Source organism: Trichechus manatus, unplaced genomic scaffold, assembly GCF_000243295.1.
Source record: "Trichechus manatus latirostris isolate Lorelei unplaced genomic scaffold, TriManLat1.0 scaffold00028, whole genome shotgun sequence".
Taxonomy (NCBI): Eukaryota; Metazoa; Chordata; class Mammalia; order Sirenia; family Trichechidae; genus Trichechus; species Trichechus manatus.
In genome coordinates this window covers 14,131,153-14,143,440 of record NW_004443964.1, presented here as the reverse complement: position 1 = coordinate 14,143,440, position 12,288 = coordinate 14,131,153, and the positions used below count along the sequence as shown (strand labels likewise).

At 45.0% G+C, this 12,288-nt stretch overlaps 1 long non-coding RNA gene across 2 annotated transcripts in view; it reads left to right on the top strand.

Annotated features, from left to right (window-relative positions):
• Positions 1–6,121: 6,121 nt before the first annotated feature.
• Positions 6,122–12,288, top strand: part of LOC111820150 (uncharacterized) — a 14,701-nt gene continuing 8,534 nt past the window's right edge. For both annotated transcript variants that reach the window (XR_002823689.1, XR_002823690.1), the window contains exon 1: positions 6,122–6,477. This is a non-coding gene — a long non-coding RNA (uncharacterized LOC111820150). The remainder of the gene's footprint in view (positions 6,478–12,288) is intronic.

Here is a 12,288-nt window from a genome sequence, read left to right as displayed (position 1 = left end):
CAGACATGCCCATCCTGCCACTGATGCTTAAGCAGGATGCATGCCAGCTGAGGGCCCTCTCTGGACACTGGCTACCAACACCTTCCTGGGTGGTTGTGGCTTCTTTGGTGTTTCTTCAAATCACAGATGCTCCACCCTGCCCTGACTGTGATGGGGGTGAGGGGCCCTCAGGCACACACCCTGGGTTCTCAACTCCCCCTCCGGCTTCCAGCAGCCACCATACCGTTTGTGAGGAGCCAAGGAGGGAGCAGCAAGCAACTGTCTTTCTTGAGACTTTCCAAAGCAAGAGATTTTCCAATATTCCCACCCCTTTTGCCTTTTTCCCTTGTTTTCCCCAGGAACGGCTCTATTTGGAAGAGTGTGGGAAGATGGCTGATACAGGATATGCAAAAGAAATAAAAGCATTAGCCTCTGCAAGTTTTTTTTTTTTTTTTTTAACATCCACAACTTCCACTTTATTCAGATGTTGGATTTTAAGATCCACTTTGCCATATGCTCATTTCTCTTTGCTCCCATGTGGATCTAATATTGTACTTTTTTTTCCCTCTCTTTGGTTACATCAGCTGGACCTTGGAAAAGTTAGTTCTGCTCTTTTCCCTTCTCTCTTTGCTCTTTGCTAAACAGCCCTTCGGGGTTCAAAATTCAAATAACTCTGCAGACACCAAACAGGGTGTTTTGTCAAAGGTGCAAATCCTTGGGGGAGGAGGTAATGGGGAGTGAGGGCTAATGAGCAGAGTTTCTGTCTCAGGTGATGGAAATGTTCTGGAATTAGAGAGTGGTAATGGTTGTATGGAGCCCTGGTGGCACAGGGGTTAAGAGCTCAGCTGCTAACCAAAAGATCAACAGTTCGAATCCACCAGCTGCTCCTTGGAAACCCTATGGGGAAGTTCTCTGTCGTGTAGGGTCGCTATGAGTCAGAATTGACTTGACAGCAACGGATTTGGTTTGATTTGGTTTTAATGGTTGTACGGCCTTGTGAATATACTAAAACTAGTGAACTGTACACTTTAAATGGGTGAATTTTATGGTATGTGAATTATAGCTCGATAAAAAAAAAGTACAAATCCAGAGGATTGGGTATTGCTATTATAATGTCCCTCTCTTGCTCAAAAATCTTCAGTGGCTCCCAGGTACCTCCTTAATAAAGTTCATTCTTTCATTCATTCTTTCATAGTCTGACCCTATTTGATTCTTCAGCTGGACTTCCTCTGCAACCCAATGTGAACTCTCTTACCTAGCCAGGCCAGAATGGGCTTTTCTCCAGCACATGTTGGATTTTCTCACCACTCGGTCTTTTGTCTCGCCAGTTGTTCTGCTGAAAATCCCCTCCCTCACATCTCTGACAAATGAAATCTTACCTCTGCTGCCCCCACTTCAGAACCCAGTTGTGGTGGTCAGCGTTGTGTGTCAACTTGGCTGGGCCATGATTCTCAGTGGTTTGGCAGTTGTATGATGTTGTCATTGCTTCCATGATGAGATTTGACATAATGTGATCACCTTCATGATGGGATCTGCTGTGAGTAGCCCATCAGTTGGAAGGGAGTTTTCTTGGGCATGTGGCCTGCCTCAACTATAAGTGCACATTCTGGCAAGGCTCGTGGGCTTTTTGCTTGCTCTGGATCCTGCAGCTGGCTCCTATTCATCTGATTTATGGTCCTTGGGACTTGAGCTAGCAGTTTACCTACGGTCTTGCGTGCCAATCTGGGGTTCGCCAGCCTCTGTGGCTACGTCAGTCAGGAGAAGCCTCTATCCTGACCCACGGACTTGGGACGTTCCAGTCTCTACAACCGCGTGAGCATTTCCTTGATATAGATCTCTCTCTCTCTCTCTCTCTCTATATATATATATATATATATTTGTACATGTTACTGGTTTTGCTTCTCTAGAGAACCCAGCCTAAGACACCAGGTCAACTCCCGCCTCTGAGGGGGTGCCTCCCTCCTCTTCACTTATTTGGCATTGAGTCACACTTGTGGCATTTTCCACACATCACTCTGGATTACAGATTGTCGTTGTTAGCTGCCATGGTAACCTCATGCACAACAGAACAAAACCCTGCCTGGTCCTGTGCCATCCCCTGATGAGTTGGGGGTTGGACTGTTATGATCCATAGGGTTTTCATTGGCTGATTTTCAGAAGGAGATTGCCAGACTTTTCTTCCTAGTCTGTGTTAGTCTGGGAGCTCCATTGAAACCTGTGCAGCATCGTAGCAACACACAAGCCTCTGCTGACAGATGGGTGGTGGCCGCGCATAAAGTACCTTGACTCGGAATTGAACCTTGGTCTCCCACACAGAAAGTGAGAATTCTACCAAGTAATCACGACTGCCTCTGTAGGTTGCAGATATTTGGTACACATCTTACATCCCCTCCTACTCAATGAGCTTCGTCAGGGTAAGGCCAGGTGGTGACTTGTGTGAACAGAGGTTTTCTGGTTTTGTTTTGTTTTTTTTTTAAGCAGGGTAGGGAGGAGGAAGAGACTGAGTTGTAGCGTTTGCCAGTTTCCATGGTGATGTCACTGAACAGAGTCAATGAACCGGAATTCAGAAGAGATGCACTCAGTCAGCTCTCTCAAACAGGTACAAACGCGACCCAGCGACCACTGCTTATATGACTTTATCACAGTCTTTTACCCTAACCCTACTCTACCTGTCTCCCCACCCGTCTATCTTCCATTGCTGTCCTGTCTCCTTCTGTTGTCTCCTCATAAACACAGGCCTCACAGAAGTATACCCTAAATGCCAAAAGGCATTTCCGTTACAGGGGAGCTTGCTTTGTTCCCAGGTCATCATCCCTATTTCCCGGCTGGATTAGGAGTCCTCCAAGCTTCCCACTGCCCCTTCCAAGCCATTGCCCTTCCACTTTTGTGCTAAACCCATCCTCCTCTGAGCCTCGGACACTCAGCTCTACCACTCTGAGTCCTCATTTTGCTCTCATTTGTCTTCCTCCACATGTCTCCCCAGAACTGGGGCACCTTACCCACATCCTCCTCTTGCCCTCATCCTGGGCGGTTTCAAGGTCATAGTGGATGACCCACCAAACTCCTGAGTCTCACAGACCCTTGACCTACTTCCTTCCCGTGACTTTTGCTCTGTTTCACATCAGTCACTCACTTCCATGGCCACATACTGAACCTCGTCCTTACCCCAAACTGAGCCACCTTTGAAAGTCCCAACTCCTCTATTTTGCGCTCTTAGTTAAGTGGCCAGATCTCATTTCTTGTGCCAATCCTCGTGGGAAGAGATGAGTTCTAAGGCAGAAAAAAGAAGCAGCAATTCAAAAAGTGGACCTTAGGTGTCAGTCTTTCCCAGAATTCATCTGCCCACCACCTGGGAGCGAGCCCAGGGCTGGGAAGAAGTGAGATCTGCAATCCCTAGGGGTCAAGCCATGTTTTGTAAGAAAATTGTTCTAACTTCATGTGGTTCTATTTCTGTTTGTTTGTCCTCTATGGTTTATGACATTGTCATTAATTGTTCCAACATTGTCTGCTCTGTGTTAGAGAGCATTCCGTTTTGTTCAACGAACTATTGAGCACCATTTCTGGGGTGGGAATTGTGTGAGGCACCCGAAGTACAAAGGTGAATAAGACATGGTCCTCCTTTCAGAGGATTACAAGTTCAGTAGGAAAGAAAGATATAAAATGTCTGGGATAATGCAATAGATGATATTGGAGTATGTGGAAGGCAAAATTGGAAACCCTGGTGGCATAGTGGTTAAGAGCTATGGCTGCTAACCAAAAGGTCGACAGTTTGAATCCACCAAGCGCTCCTTGGAAACTCTATGGGGCAGTTCTACTCTGTCCTATAGGGTCGCTGTGAGTCGGAATCGACTCAATGGCAGTAGGTTTGGTTTTGATTTGGAAGGCGAAAGTAAAAAAAGAAAAGTGGAAGGAGCCTGCCAGGAAGGGAAAATATTGATCAAAGGTACGGAGGTAGGAGATAATGGTATGACATACCAGGCACCATTTTATGTGCTTTATTCATTTAGTCCTCACTAAAACCCTATGAGGTAGGTGTCCATTTATTAACATTCCCATGCAACCAATGAGTAAACTGACTCTCAGGCTAATGAACAAGCTGAAAGCCATGCAGCCATTAAGAGGCAGAGTCAGGACTGGGAGCAGGCAGTCTGGCTCCTGACTTCCTGAAGATAAGGCTATGGTATGCTGGGATATTCTGATTGGCCAGGGCTGGGTCATGTGCCCACCGGGAAGTGGATTGAGAGCTAGCTGGTTTCCCAAAGAAGAATCAAGCAAAAACAACAGGTGTCCACTAGAGAACAGCTTCAGAAATGCTTTTCTTTTCTCTTGGCTTATTTGCTTGGGATAAATCTTCCACAAATGGGATCCCATGGGTCAGAGTGTGAACACTTTTTGATACAGAATGCCAAATGGTTTTTCAACAGAAGTGTATATATTTACACTCTGTCCTACCAGAGAAAAACCAACCAACCAACCCATTGTGGTGGAGTCGATTCTGACTCATGCTGACCCATATTACAGAGTAGAACTTCGGCATAAGGTTTTCTTGGCTGTAACCTTTACAGAAGCAGGTTGCCAAGGCCTTTCTTCCATGGTGCCACTGGGTGGGTTTGAACTGCCAACCTTTAGGTTAGTAGTCGAGAACAAACCGTTTGCACCACCCAGAGGACCCTATGCTCTGCCCAGAATTGACTAATTTCACTACACCTTTCTTTGCATTGGGTACTATCAAATTTTTTTAAACCTAGACAATTCTAATTTCACTCAAATTTTACTAGATTCTTAAGTTCTGTATATGTACAGTTTCCCCCTTTCTCTTTTTTAGAGGGGAAAATCCAAGTAAGAGAGTAGATGAAAGTGGATTAACATGAACCTTTGAATTAACAATCAGATGAGCCAGTTGGGGCCCCCTCATCCCTGCGTTATTGGGGGACAGAAGGGCGGAGTCTGTGAAAAGAGACCAGGAGAGCAGGCCCACCCCTAGCCTGGGGTTCAAATTCAAAAGGGACTTCAAATATAAAACATTATTATTATTTTAATTACTTAGGGTTGTTTCTGCTGTACTACTGCATGACAGTTAGACTTCATAGCAATAAAAAATGCATGTACACATACACTAGGGAAAAAAACAGCTAGAAACCCTTTCTGGAGTCGCCTACGGAGTTCTTGTATTCTCATTTTTAAAAAACGTGATACCCACAATCCCCAAACCTCTGCTGGTGGTGCCCCCAAGTGCGCAGGAGCGTGACGGAATAGGAAAGAGCTCCGGAAGAGGTTGACCAGCGCTCTTGCCCGCGTAGCCGCGGCGCCCCCTCCCACCTCCGCGGAAGGGCCTGGCTGGGGCCAGAACATAGAGATATGGAAACCTCCAGACTCCTAGAGAGGAAACGCAGGCTCTCTAATGTCGGACTTCCGGCGGCGCTTCCCTGAGGCGGCCCACTTCCGGCTCCTCAGTGATCCACTTCCGGATCTGTCCTTGTATCGCGTGTACGGTGAAGGAGGGGAAGTCAACGGGAGGGAGGCTCGTCCCGCATCTTTCTGTCCACTTGTTTCTCGCTCACGGAAGGGTGTGCGGGATGGGCGCAGGCCCCAAAATGCCGGCCCGGGGACTGCGGGCTGCGCGTGCGCAGGACTGAAGGCTTCGTGGAGGGGCTAGTTTGAGCCCCTTGGAGCCGGGGTCCTTTTTTCCGAAGTGTGATGCCTCTGGATCGGCCCTTCGAGTAGACCGAGATGTGCCCTTTTTTGCTTTTTATAACTACTCGAGGCCAGCGGCTTATGGGAAATAATGAAAATGACACCCTAATTTTAAAATATATAATTTAGTGCCCGTTTTTGTGTATCTGAGATAGAGAAGCCCAACTTGCCTATTTTAAAAAGTCAACTGATACAAAATGTATACTATTTGTGGCCAGATATGGGAGAGAGAAGTTAGGTAAAACGATGCCGTACTACGGACCTGGAAGAAGGATTGGAGAAAATGGGAATAAGCAGAATGAGAAATTTGGGAAGGAGAAGAAGTGCCTGGGTGGAAGGGGTCAGAATGTCCTCTGTGTGGGAAAGGAGAGTGAAGGTTTAGAATCAGGCTCTCTTGTCAAGGAGGAATGGGACTCATGCGATTTTAGATTACTTGCAAAATACTTGCCAGGGTTCTTCCCAGTTGAGCCACTTTCCACACGTGCTAGCTGCCTAAACTTTAATTGGAGCGTCCTCAGTTTTAAAATGAGGTTTATGTCTGCTGTCCTGTCCCACTTAAAAAGATTGGCTAGCGCTATACATGTATCCCCCCGCTGTTGAAAGTTTGCTTTCCACCACTTGGCTTTTACGAAAGATCTACAATAGTACCTGTTTTCGCTAACCGAGAGAAATCCGAAGAGAATTGTTACAAAAAGGAAATAGCGTTCAACATCTGTTTTGCAGCAAGCTATTTAACCGGCAGCGCTCACCTGGAGCAGTGGGAGTGTCACCGCCAAGCTCCTTCCCTGAGAGCTTCTACTTTATGTAAGCTATCATATCATTCCTGCTTTTACTACGTTGTCGTTAGGTGCTGTCCAGTCGGTTCGCACTCATAGCGACCCTGTGTACAACAGAAGGAAACATTGCCCGGTCGTGTGCCATCCTCAGAGTCGTTGCTATGCTTGAGCCCATTATTGCAGCCACTGTGTCAGTCCATCTCCTTGAAGGTCTTTCTCTTTTTCGCTGACCCTCAACTTTACCCAGCATGATGTCCTCTGGGGACTGGTCCCTCCCAGTAACATGTCTAACGTATGTGAGATGTAGTTTCGCCATCCTTGCTTCTAAGGAGCATTCTGGTTGTAGTTCCAAGACAGATTTGTTCATTCTTTTGGCCGTCCATAGTATATTCAATATTCTTCGCCAACACCATAATTCAAAGGTGTCAGTTCTTTTTTGGTCTTCCTTATTCATTGTCCAGCCTTCGCATGCATATGAGGTGAGTGAAAACACCATGGCTTGGGTCAGGTGCATCTTAGTCTTCAAGGTGACATCTTTGCTTATCAATAGTTTAAAGAGGCCTTTTGCAGCAGATTTGCCCAATGCAGTGCATTGATTTCTTGACTGCTGCTTCCATGGGCGTTGATTGTGGATCCAAGTAAAATGAAATCCTTGACAACTTCAATCTTTTACTGTATGCTAGTGTTATTTTAGGTTTTATATATTATTTGGTATGATTTGGTAGGTTATTTTTTGGGTGTGGGAATGCTCAAAAAATTTTCCCATAAAAATTAACGTTAATTGCTTCTTCGCTTAATGCCATTTCGGCTTACAAAAGGTTTCATAGGCACACTCTAGTTTTGGATAGCAGGGAAACCTGTATGTTCATTTGTGAAACTGGTATCCTTTGCTGACACTAAGTGTGAGAAGCTGTGTTGGAAATGTTTTATATACAGAGAGGCTTTTACCATAATGTGTTCCTAAGGGGGAAATAAAAGATGGACAAATAAGTTTAGGATTTGAAGTAGTCTCTTTATCAACAAACGGTTAATACCAGGATATTAGATTGTTCTGAGAAGCCCTGCAGTTCGGTGTAATGGAGCTTGCTTAACTTTGTTTAACCTGGTGTGTCACAAGCATTTGGATCACAAAAACTTTTAAGTAACACGCTATTAATATCTTTCCAACGTGGTTTTTCCCAGAACAGATTTTGGGAAAAGCTCGCATAAAGAAGTCATTCACCTGGGCACAGGCCTGCTCAAAAGACACTCTCACTTCTCAAGGCATTTCAGATCTGCTTTTTGAAAGTGAAGTACTACAAGTCCTAGAACAGTTAAAAAAGGACAAATAGTCCACCCTCCTTGCCCTTCCTCCTACATACATTATATATGGTGATAACATCTCTCAATATTATTGAGCAAATATTATCAGTATGTAATTATTTATGAAATAAAAATAATTATTTGGAAAAGTGTGAATTGTTACAAGTGGAAATTCTACAGTTCATTAAATTCAGGACTTCTTAGTGGCAAACCTAGGAAATTTGTTCATAAGTAGGGCCTACTTAAGTGAGTTATAATTAACATTTTCTCAACGTATAAATAACATGTAGCTTAAAACCATTTAAGGGTGATGTGTGTATACATTAAGTAACACTCACTACAATCTTGTTCTAACATTATAGATTAAAATTTAGTACCAGGATCCATCTTGAACTCCATTCAGGATAGCTTAGTTACTGAAGTACTAATAAAAAAACAAACAAATTTTAAAAAAGCAGTTATCATCGAATCAGTTCTGACTCATGGCAACCCTATGTATGACAGAGTAGAACTGTGCTCCATAAGGTTTTCTATGGCTGATTTTTCAGAAGTAGATCACCAGGCCTTGCTTCCAAGGTGCCTCAGGGTGGACTCGAACGTCCAACTTTCAGTTGGTAGCCAAGTGCATTAACCAGTGACTCCTTCCATTTCATAGGATTGTCAATCAGTTTTGTCCATTGTTAAGATATTATAACTATCATTATTTTGGTAGCTTCTTCTCCCTTTCTAATTGATAACTTCCAATAGTAACTGGCGTTCTGTATATTTTCTATCTGCTCCCAACAACGGTTGTCATTTATCTCCATTGACAGTAATTTGTTATACTTGAGGAGTGGCCCTAAAGCAGGATCATGAGGAATTTGTAGAGCTCTTGGTGTTTTAGTGCCACAGAACCTATCTGTGACAAGTGAATAATGATCACAGCATTTGAGGACCTAAGAACCTAGAATCCCCATGCTCCACTTGAGCAAGAGGGACCTGGGATGGAGAATGTGGAAAAAGACACTGGGGCCAGAAATGCAGCTCGTTGCTCCACCCATCTCGTATTAGGTGATGCTGACAGCCCGTGAGATTCTCAGCACACTCCAAGAGCTTTGCCGTAATAGGCTGAGTCCAAATGTCTATACGGAAGGGCAGCTCCTGGTGCTGTTCATGCTGCCATAGCTCCTGACCATAAGTCAGAGGATGCCCAGACTCATGTATGGGAACATCATTCAGCAAGTGCAGAGGAAACTCAGATTGTGTGGGAAGTTCTGGAGAGAGTGTGAGGGAGCAGGACAGTAGGGAGAGAAGCAGGAGGTTTTGGCATGTCAGGAGTTGGGGACGGAGGGAGGGCAGTGGGGTCACACCACCAAGCTACACCAAGGTGCAGCAGCCCAGAAGTGGAAGGAGAGATGCTATGTTTAGTCTTTGCCAGCCCAGGCTGAAATATTGTTCTCTCTCTGACTCTCTCAGAGCTTGCCCCATCACTTTCTGCCCTTGGAAGTTAATGAAGACTCTGGCTTCTATTTCTTTTTTCTCGTATCCTTGAAGATACTGTGTTTTCTTCTAGGGATTTCACTCCAATTCTATGCTGATTTCTACAAACCTAACATTTCCTACCTGTTTACAGGTCTCCTTCCATATACATGGATGAAGAAACTGGTGCTTCTAGGAGAAGCTCATGTGTCACCAAGTCCATGGCTTAGGCCCATGGAGACTTGGCCCAGATAGGAATCTCAGAACCCCTTCCCTCTTCCCCAGCTGTATCTAAGCATTACAGGCAAGAAGCAAAGATTGCTTTGAGAGTAGGGTTACGGTGAGAGGCTCTCAACATAAATAGAGAACTCCATGGGGTTGACAAGGGAAGTAAGGAACAAAATCATCTATGGGGCAGAGGGCTTCCCAGACCCCAGTCATAGCGCATACTTTTGGCTCATCATCAGTCTGGTCTCAGGATCAGGTTATCAGCAGGGTATGAAATTTATCAGTATTTTCATATGTTAACAGTCAAAGTATCCTGAAATACACTGCTTTTTACTCCCAAATAGCCTAAATCATCCATTCTGCGTATAGGCCCCCATCGCACTGATCACCCGCCTTCACTTCAGGCTGAACTGTCAGTGTTTCAAATTTGAACAACATTCCTTCCTTTTTACAGGCTTTAGACTAACTCTGGTCACTGTCACCCCTTCTTATTGGACCTCAGGTTTACTGAATTGGGCTCCTCATAATTCTAGGCCATGGAACATGCATGGCCCTTTCTGTTTGTTTTTATTTATTTATTTTTCAGTAGTATTAGGAATACACATGAACCGATATTACCAACAACTTACATTTACCAATATGCTTCTCTCTTCAACCAGTCCCCCTGCCTCCCTGTCCCCAGGGGGGACCACTATCCTAAACTTTGTACTTAATCACTCCCTTGCCTTTTTGTTTTTTGTCTTATCACATATATTTATATCTAAATAATATATTGTTTAGTTTTAAATTTTATCAAATGGTGTCTTACTATATTTTGTCTTCTCGGACTAGCTTTTCTCACGCAGCAGTATGCTACTACTAATAATCCGTATAGTTGCAATTAGGTATAGCTCATTCAGGAAACCTGGTGGCACAGCGGTTAAGCACTCAGCTGCTAACTGAAAAGAGTGGCAGTTTGAACCCACCAGCCGCTCCACAGGAGAAAGATGTAGCATTCTGTTTCCATAAATATTGAAAGCCTGGGAAACCCTGTGAGGCAGTACTACTCTGTCCTATAGGGTCGCTATGAGTCGGAATCAACTCGATGGCAATGGGTTTGGTTTTTTTTTTTGTTGTTTGGTTTATAGCTTATTCATATTCACTGCTGGTATATCATCCCAATTATCCCAATTTCCTTTTCCCTATTTTTCATTGTTTTATTCCTTCATGCAGTAAAACAAACAAAAGTTCTCTTGGGCACTTTTGTGCTCATTTCATTCTTTATTCATCAAGCATTTCGTTAAGTGAACAGAGTGGGCAAAGGGTTCACAAAACCCTTTCACCTACTGAATGAGAACTTGACCTTCAGGTAACTCTTTTTATTAGTTATCTATTGCTAAGTAACAAACTGCCACAAAACTTAGTGGCTTCACACTACAAACACTTGTTATCTCAGTTTCTATTGCTCAGGAATTTGGCAGCAGCTTAGCTGGGTGGTTCTGCATCAAGGTCTCTTGTGAGACTGTAGTCTAGGTGTTGGCCAGAACTGCATTCATCTGAAGGCTGGCATGGTGCTGGAGGACCCACTTCCAAGATGGTTCACCCACATGGCTGTTGGCAGGAGGCCTCAGTTCCTTACCACATGGGCCCTTCCATAAGGCTGCTTGAGTGTCCTCACAACATGGCAGCTGGCTTCTCCCAGAGCAAGTGATCCAAGAGAGCAAGGCCACAAGGTCTTTTATGACCTAACCTCGGAAGTCACACGCCATCATTTTCCCAGTAGCCTAGTGGTTACATGGGTCAGCTCTAGTCAGTGTGGGAGGGCATGAATACCGGATGCAGGGATCATTGAGGGCTATCTTGGAGGCTGGCTACCGTAACTCCCTCTGTTCCCTTGGTAACCTATTAAGGTGATATGTTAGTTTTGTTGCCAGACATACTGCTTATAGTAAAAGTGACCCCTGATTGGTCACCTGCATCTAGGTGGGAGAACTATAGTCGCTAGTAGGAAGTCACAGCTTTGGGCTTTTCTGATGGTTGTGACTCTTGTAGCTGCAAGGATCCTGAAAGCTATACCCAGATAGTTGTAATAAGAAATATTGGCCCCTGTAGGAAACGAGGCTTTTATGCCAGGCCGATTTCCATACCCACCTCATCTCCATGTACCTGAGCCATCACCTGGGGAAAAGGTAGCTTCCAGACAGCTACATGCACCGCTGCCAAGGCTCCCCTAGAAAAGCAAGGCCTGAATCTGCCCTGCTGACCAGCTGTTTCCTGTTCTGTGTCTTTCTGAGTAGATGGGTGCAAGTGTGACTTCTGGGTGAACCTGAACGTTTAGATGAGCTGCCTAAGAAGAACCTCTGGTGGGCGATATAACTGAGTATCATGCTAACTGAGAAATTACAAAGAAATAAGACACGGATCCTCCCTTTGGAGACTATACAGTATGTGACAGTGTGAGTTTCGGTCTATGTTGCTAAACCAGCATTTGCAGCTGAGACACAATCTCGAGAAACGGGCCAAGGTCAGGTGTGCAGTCGATACCGTGAGGACAGCCTTGCGGCCTGGCATGCCTGGGCACAGAGTCAGTCGGTCAGCCTGTGTACAGGACACTGCTGGGGCCAGGCGGTGCCTGGGGCTCCTCGTGCAGGACTGACAGTACCTTTTATTTTCACGGACACTTCCTTGGCTCACAGAATTGTGTTAGAACAGAAATGATTCATTTCACTTCCATTAGGAGCTGCAGTCCTTGGCCTTCTGTGATGTCAGGGCCTGGCGGCATCTCAGGCCACTGGTCAGCCATGCAGCCAGAAAAGAGGGAAGCAAAGGGACAATGCCCAGGAGGAGCAGCCAGCTGTCTCTCTCTCTCTCT